This window comes from Garra rufa, unplaced genomic scaffold (genome assembly GCF_049309525.1).
Source record: "Garra rufa unplaced genomic scaffold, GarRuf1.0 hap1_unplaced_004, whole genome shotgun sequence".
Classification (NCBI taxonomy): Eukaryota; Metazoa; Chordata; class Actinopteri; order Cypriniformes; family Cyprinidae; genus Garra; species Garra rufa.
This window is the reverse complement of record NW_027394279.1, coordinates 79099-86920: the sequence shown is the minus strand read 5'-3', so window position 1 is coordinate 86920 and position 7822 is coordinate 79099.

Sequence of the window (7822 nt, the reverse complement as noted above, 5' to 3'; positions counted from 1 at the left end):
CTGCTGGTGCATCACTACCGGGCGTCACTGAATAAAGACACACATCCTCTTCGTGTCTTCAGCTTCTCTTTGTCTAGGAGTGCATGTATTCTCTCACCGGAGGCCTGCGTGTGACGTGTGTGGTAATCTGATACCTGCACTTTCACATTGCCCGAGCTGTGAGGGAAGAACGCAAGCAACATTAACTGTTGAGAGAGTAAAATGCAATCGGTGCATTCATTGCTTGTTTGTAACGAGAGGCACGCTCTCATACCCACTTGCACGACTCTATGCTTCGTGGATGTGATAGTTTACAGCACGTTCGGCTCCTGAGGGAACTAATGGGCTCATTGCGAAAACGCATTTGCAAATGAGGGAAGTGAGTTTCTCTGTTCCTCATTTTGCATGTGTGTTTGCCTCTCGCGGTATTAACAAATGTATTCGTGGCGTCGCGGTGGCTCCCACGGGAGCCGAATACAGTGCTGCGCGTCGCGATTTGTGGAGTTAATTTACCGCCAAAAAAAGAGGGGATTTCCTGAGACTAGTTCAACCATGATTATGGCAGAACAGTCTTATTAACTGCAGCTGTCTGAGGCTAGCTGTGTTTTAATTCTTCCCCCTTTAGGGTCTGGAGGTTTTTGGTCAGTTTTTCACCTCTGGTGGTCCTTCCTACACACACAGACATCTGAGGATGTTTGTGTTTGTGAAGCTATTGCCTAGATGGTGCTGTCTCCCCTGCTAGGATTTTAAGTAGACAGCCCACTCTGATGGTTTGGGCTGTGTTTAGGAGGACAAACCAGAGGTCTTTCACTGATCTGTTAGTTTCCCCAGGCTCATTGGCTGATGGTCTGTATTTTAACTCCTTAAACAGGTTTTGTTTAAGTATGAGTTAAATGCAGGTCACTTATGGGTAGGGTTGGGCATCGAGAACCGGTTCCAACTTGGAACCGTTTAAAAAATAACGATGCCATTGGAATTGTTTATAAAATTTGTTTTCGATTCCGATCGCCGGTTCCAAACACGCAAGTTTTGGTTTCCATTGTGGCCACCGTATTTCCGGAAGTGCTTGCCGCGCGCTTGTTCAGTTGCAGCTATGGAGCACGGTAAGCGGCGCTCAAAAGTGTGGCTTTATTTGACACTAAGAGTTTACTCACACTAGGCAGTTTGAACCGTGCCCGAGTGCGCTTGACCACCAAAGCGACTAGTGTGGGACAATCGTACTCGGGCCCCGTTCACGGCAACCGTGCCTAGTGTGAGTACACCCTAAAAAAGCCTGGGTCGGCACAGAGCAACACATGTGACAAAATTATATCTTGCACGGGAGGATGCACTACGAATATGACGAAACACCTACGCTTGCATGATGTACAAATTAAGGGGTGTAGCGTGTTTGACGTGCTGCGCAGGTCCACTGTCTCGTCATGTACAGAGAGTCCAGACCAGAATGCAAGTTCTGCATATAAATCTGTTTTTGGTCTGGTGCAGAGGCATTCCTAATTTTCTCCTACATGGGCTGCAGCTCCTAAAACTAAAACTCATATTGAATCAAAATAAAATTATCCTCTGTGAAATCAAATGAGCCTGTGACATGTTTTGACTCCAGCCCACAAAGAATCGGAATTGAGAATCGAAAAGAACCGAAATCGAAAGGAAGAATCGGAATCAGATTCGATCAAAACGATGCCCAACCCTACTTATGGGTGAGTACGATCCATTTTTTACTTTTATAAAAGTAAAGAACGTAATACTGTCTCAGGCCTGTGTGTTGTGTTTTGGCTTCTCAGAGAAAAGTATGACAAGTCTACGGCGGATGCTCCCCCTCTGATCCTTCGGATTATGGTTACGGCAGTGTTCGTTCTCTCCACGCCACAGATCGTGCGGTAAACCACCCTTACAGCATACGTTAGACATAGGACTTATATCCTCTTCAAGATAAGCTCCCTAAGTTTCTTTCTTAGGATTGCCCTTGGCATGTTTAACACTGTCCTTTGCAGGCCTTTTCTGAGAATCCCTCTTCCACCTCTGTGATTTTAGAAGCATATACCTTTTCTTTAAATAGAGACACCCAGAAAGCAAAGAGACATAAAAGGTAAAGAATGTCATCTAGATGAGGGGAAGCAGCTGGGGAAGCAAATGGGCACCTTTGGTGACCCAAAAGGTCTCTTAGAAGGTTTTCTATAGGTTGACTAGTATGCTAAAAAAGGAGTTTTCTTTGGTCCCTGGGGGATAGGGAGTTACAGGCTGTTTTAAGAAATAACCTTGAGGACTAGAGAAGGGATATAAAAGTGGAGGAAGCCCTCCCTTTCTTGTCGCATTCTGCAGCAACCTGTGTTCCTGTATGACTGTCTGACCTTCTTTGCAAAGAATAAATCCTTACAAAAGACAATTGATTGAGTTTGTCTCTTATGCGATGAGAGTCGTTTGATTTTTGCCACGACACAGACCCTCTCTGTGGACTTCAGATCCTGAAGTGATCTCCTCAGCTAAAGGTTCTTTTCTATCTCCTCCTGAGTTTTTGTCTCCGAGGAGCAATTTCTCAGTTCTCCAGTTCCTGCTCCGGGGAATTTATGTCCTGTTGAGACAGGAACATAAGTCCACCTAGACTGGGGTCTGTCGATCACCCTGTTAGCCCGAGGGCAGGGTCGGCTCGACCAAAGTAGTCCTTTCTGCGTAAAGGGTTTATTCAGAGTAACGCTTCTCACTGACAAAGCCAGGTTTTCCTCCCAGTTCATCTGGGTTAGGAGCCTGTCCCTCTTGTCCAGGCTGATTCTCATTCTTAAGGCCTCATACACGGGCTGGGCTCTCCCCTTTCTGAGGAAAGGGTCCCCAATGTGTGTCCCCAAGATGTGTGTTTACTTTGTGTGTGTCTTTATTCAGTGACGCCTGGTATTGACGCACCAGCAGCGGCGGTCGTGCCGCGGTGACGTCATACGCTGTCGCCGGCCATTTCATGTAGTTTTTTCATTTGCATTCTTCAGACACGAGTCACGCTGCGGCGTTCCCCAAAAGCGACCCCTAGGGGACGCGGTGTCTCATTCCATTCTCAGGGAACCATGGTTACATACGTAACCTAGAGACGTTTTTCTTGTTTTGTTTTGTTTTAAATTTGTGTATTTTCATTTCATATAAAAATAAATTTATGTTGACCCCACACTGGCTATTCTACTTGTTGCTCTTTACATATCTATATTTATACATTGTGATTTCCTATCCTGTTTGAGCACTGGTTATCCAGATTTGGTGATCCTGAAAAGTTCCTTTCCGGATCAGATTGATCCAATCCGATGTTGCTTTGAAAAACTGGCTCAAAAGTAAGCTGGATTACATGATCACGGATTGCAAAAAAAAAGGATTACTAAATCCAGATCAATTTTATCCGGATTAAACCTTTTGAAAAACCAGGCCCCGGACACATGCTCTCATTCTCTCTGATTCTGTGGCAAGCCTGGCAGAGCTTATCCTGTTTTTGTCACAGTCCCCTTTTTGTTCTCTTTTGTCATTTGATAAACTTCTTTTTGTTTGGTAAACTTGTTTTGTGTCCTTGAAGTTGCTTCCCCAGAGTCAGGGTTGTAACATAATGGGGGCTCGTCCGTTTCTTTTTTTATATATACTTTGGGACTGTGCTTTTTCTTTATCCTCTTTTGATTATGTTTTGGTGAGTATGGTTGTTTGAATATTTTCTGTGATTATGCAAGCGTTTCCCCGGTTAGATAGGGTGAGAGTTCCAGCTGGGTTAAATATTCAATCCTTCCTTCGGTTCACTCTTTTATTATTTTGACTTTTTTATTTTTGAGGTTATTCTGGGTGGAGACTTGTTCTCTGTCAGGGGTAAGCATTGCACAACTGTTTTAATCATTGATAATATGGTCTACAGTTGTTGTTGTTGTTTTTTTGCTTTTAAAGCCGCCTCGTGCCCGGTACACTTCAGAAGATAGATAGGTATCAGAAAATGTTAGACTGGTATCCAGGTGTTTCTCATGTATTTTGTATTTAGGCTCAACAACCATGCTCACTTTTGAAAGGAGCAAGAGGACAATATTTCAGTTGGGTGAGTTGAAAGTTCATTTTTGTGCTTGTTTGGTCTATGATCCTAACTTCAGTGTGAAGCTTTTGTGTGATGTTCCTTCGTGGACTTTAGTGTAGACTAATGCTGAGTATAATATTTGTGATTGTTAACTAGTAGCATTAGAGAGCTGTTACTTGTTTGGTTTTTTTGGAGTTTACTTGGTTATTTAGTTCTACTTTTGGGGTTAAAGCTTTAAAGCTATTGTGTGGTAGAGTGAAATTTGCTGCTTCGTATTTTTATTATATTTATTAATATCATTCTAGTTTTGTACCACTGTGGACCTGGGGTGTTAGCTGTACATTTTCTGCAGGAAGTAGTACAAAGGGCTTCAATTGTACTTTTTGTCTTTGTTCTTTGCTCTTAAGTTTAGTTGGAGTTGAGTTTATAATGGCTTCTTTATAGGATTTCCTAAAGGAACCTTCAGATGAGTTGCTTGAGCTATTTACAAAAGATCAACTCTTGCAATTAGCCTCTCATTATGATATTACCAGCACAAGTAGTGACAAGCTTTTAAAGGATAGTGTAAAGTATATCATCAGAAATGTGTTAATTGATAAGAGTATTTTGAGTGTTAGGCCAGCCTCCTTGCAACCCATGGTTTCTCCTTTGCCTGAAGCTGCAATTCAGCTTAGGCTTAAGGAATTGGCTTTACAGGAGAAAGAGCTAGAGGATAAAGAGATGGAAAGGCATTTTAAAGAGAAACAAATGTATCTTGAACATGAACGGTATCTTAAGGAGTTTGAGTTGAAAGTGGCTTTTGAAAGACCAGCTCCCAGAGGTGGTGTTCTTTTGTTTGATGTTGGTAGCCATATTAAGTTAGTGCCTCCCTTTTCTGAGAGAGATGTTGAGATATATCTTTCTCACTTTGAATGGGTAGAGACCACATCTAAGTGGCCTAGAAATGTGTGGACTTTGCTTTTACAAAGTGTTTTGGTAGGTAAGGCTCAGGAAGCTTACTCTGCTCTGAGCCTTGAGAAGAGCACTTTTGATGATTTTGATGAGATTAAAGCAGCTATACTGAAGACGTATGAGCTAGTTCCTGAAGCTTACCGCCAACGCTTTAGATGTTGTGTCAAACATGCTCATCTCACGTATGTTGAGTTTGCAAAGCAGAAGGAGAATCTGTTTCATCGGTTGTGTACATCTCAGAAGGTGGAAAGTAAAGAGCAGCTTAGACAAATTATTCTGCTTGAGGAATTTAAAAACTGTCTGTCTGAGGTTGTTTCTGTTTATTTAAATGAGAAGAAGGCAGTAACTTTAGAGCAAGCTGCAATCTTGGCAGGTGAGTTTGTATTGACTCATAAGATATGTTTTGGTGAGAAACAAGCAGGGTAAAGGTCAGTATAACAGGTCCCAATTTGGAAAGTTTCCGCTTCGTCTCCTGGTAAGAAGTTGGCTAGTTATAGTTCAATTTCAGAAAGGGCTTGTTTTTACTGTAAAAAACCAGGTAATCTTATTGTAGATTGGCCTGTTCTAACTGAGAAGCAGAAGTCCACAAAAACTGTAGCCTTTGTAAGTTCTCCAGTGCCAGCTCTACCTCGGTCATCCTCTCTTGCAGATATTCCATCTGAGAAAGTGGAATGCAAGAATGGTGATTTAGCTGGCTCATCATAATTTTATATGGATGGTTTTGTACAGTATGTCTGTCTTTTGATTCTAAACATAGACACGTTGTCAAGATCCGGCGAGATACTGGAGCTTTCCAATCTGTGATTCTTCATGATGTCTTGCCTTTCAATGAAAAGTGCGCTCTGGGTTCAGAAGTAATTGTTAATGGCTTTGGTGGAGGATTTTTGACTATGCCTTTGCACAACATTTATCTACAATCTGATTTAGTCTCTGGCAATGTTGTAGTTGCACTTTCTTCCCATATACCTATAGATGGGGTGTCCATTATTCTGGGGAACGACTTAACTGGGGGTAGAGTGCAAGCTGGTCCTGAAGTAACTTCCACTCCCTGCAAGTCAGATATCCCAGATGAGCTTAAACTGGCATTTCCAGGGAGGTTTCCTGTTTGTGTCACGATGTGTGCTATGTTGGTTAAGACCAATGCTGAAGGCAAGTCTTCAATTCAATCAGAGATTCCTCTTTATGATACTTTTATGGCCCAAGATGATATGAAACTTACAGATTTTGAAAAGACGTTTCTGTCTTGTGAACAGTTGATGCTTGAGCAAAAGCAAGATCCCTTAGCTAACAAAATAGCTTCTGGCTATTTTGTTAGCGATGGGGTTTTGATGAGAAAGTGGACGGATCCAAAAATGTCAAGTCACGATGACTGGAGAAGTGTGTTTCAAGTGGTGGTTCCAAAAGTTTACTGATCTGATATTTTATTTCTTGCTCATGATCATTGTTTATCCAGCCACTTAGGTATTAGGAAAACTTTGGATCATGTGTTAAGGCATTTTTTCTGGCCAAGGATAAGGTCAGTTGTGGCTCAGTATTGTAGATCATGTCATGTTTGTCAGGTTATAGGTATCCCTAGCTAACCCTAACCTAACCAGTCTATCCCAGCAGCTCCATTGCATCCCATTCCTGCCATGGTAGAGCCATTTGAACAGCTTATGATTGATTGTGTTGGACCTCCCCCACGTACCAAGTCAGGTAATCAATATCTTCTCACAAGTATGGGTGCAGCAACAAGGTTCCCTGAAGCTGTCCCGTTGCGTAAGATTACGGCCCTTGCTGTTTCAAGAGTCCTTGTTAAGTTTTTCACAGTATTCGGGTTACCTGGCTGAGCTTGTGTTTGGCAATACTGTCAAGGGGCCTTTGAAATTAGTAAAGGAAAAGTGGCTGGCTCTTGAACAATCGACTCCTACTAACCTCTTGGACTATGTTTCTAATTTTCGTTTCAAACTGAGTAGGGCCTGTGAATTGGCCAAAGAGAATTTAAAAGCTGCTCAGGGGAAGATGAAGACATGGTATGATCGAAAGGCTTAGCAGAGGGTCTCAAAACATCACCATGGGCATACCTGTAAAACCCATTACAAATTGCAGTTTGTTGCATGACATATGAACACTGTTTTAGCACTATTGTTTTATTCACTATTGAATAAATACTAGGGATGCACGATATTTATCGGACAGATAAATTATCGACCGATTTGGGTAAAAATGACGTCATTTTTATTGCTCCGATAAATAAATGAAACCCGATCCGACAAAGTACTTTTGCTGGTAAATCAATCAATCAGTCTGGTTTATCTGAGATTCATCTGCTTTCCGAGTGCAAGTGACTGCAGCTGTAAACTGAAGTGACTCTCTGCCTTTGTCGCATTTAATACGTCATCATCTGTGTCGTCATCATCGCCTTCGCAGGTCTGGAAGTTTTTCACGGTGACAGAGGAGCACAATGCTACTGCTATTTGCAACACATGTTTAGCAAGTATTCCGAGAGGAGGTGAAAAGCCGTTAAGTTTTAACAATCTTATATCTCACTTCAGCGGTCGTCATCGCGGTGAATCTGTTTTAGGTGCCGTTCACGTCGCGTCTAAAAACGTGTGGAAAACGCTTAAGCGCCGCCTTCTCTTTCTTTCCAAACCCAGTCTTTGCCAAACCGCTCTGTGGTTTGAGCTCCAGTGGCGTCTGACGTTGCTAAGCAGCCATGACATGCACTCTCCATGAAGACGCGGTAGTTTCAGCAAAGAATAAATAGATTTTCAGCATTAAAAATCGCTTGCAGTAGCTCTGTTATTAAATTTATTTAAAAATGTTTATTCCTGTACAGCTTTGATAAGCTGTTTCTCCACCTTGCTAGTGCTTTCAGTGTTATTAAGG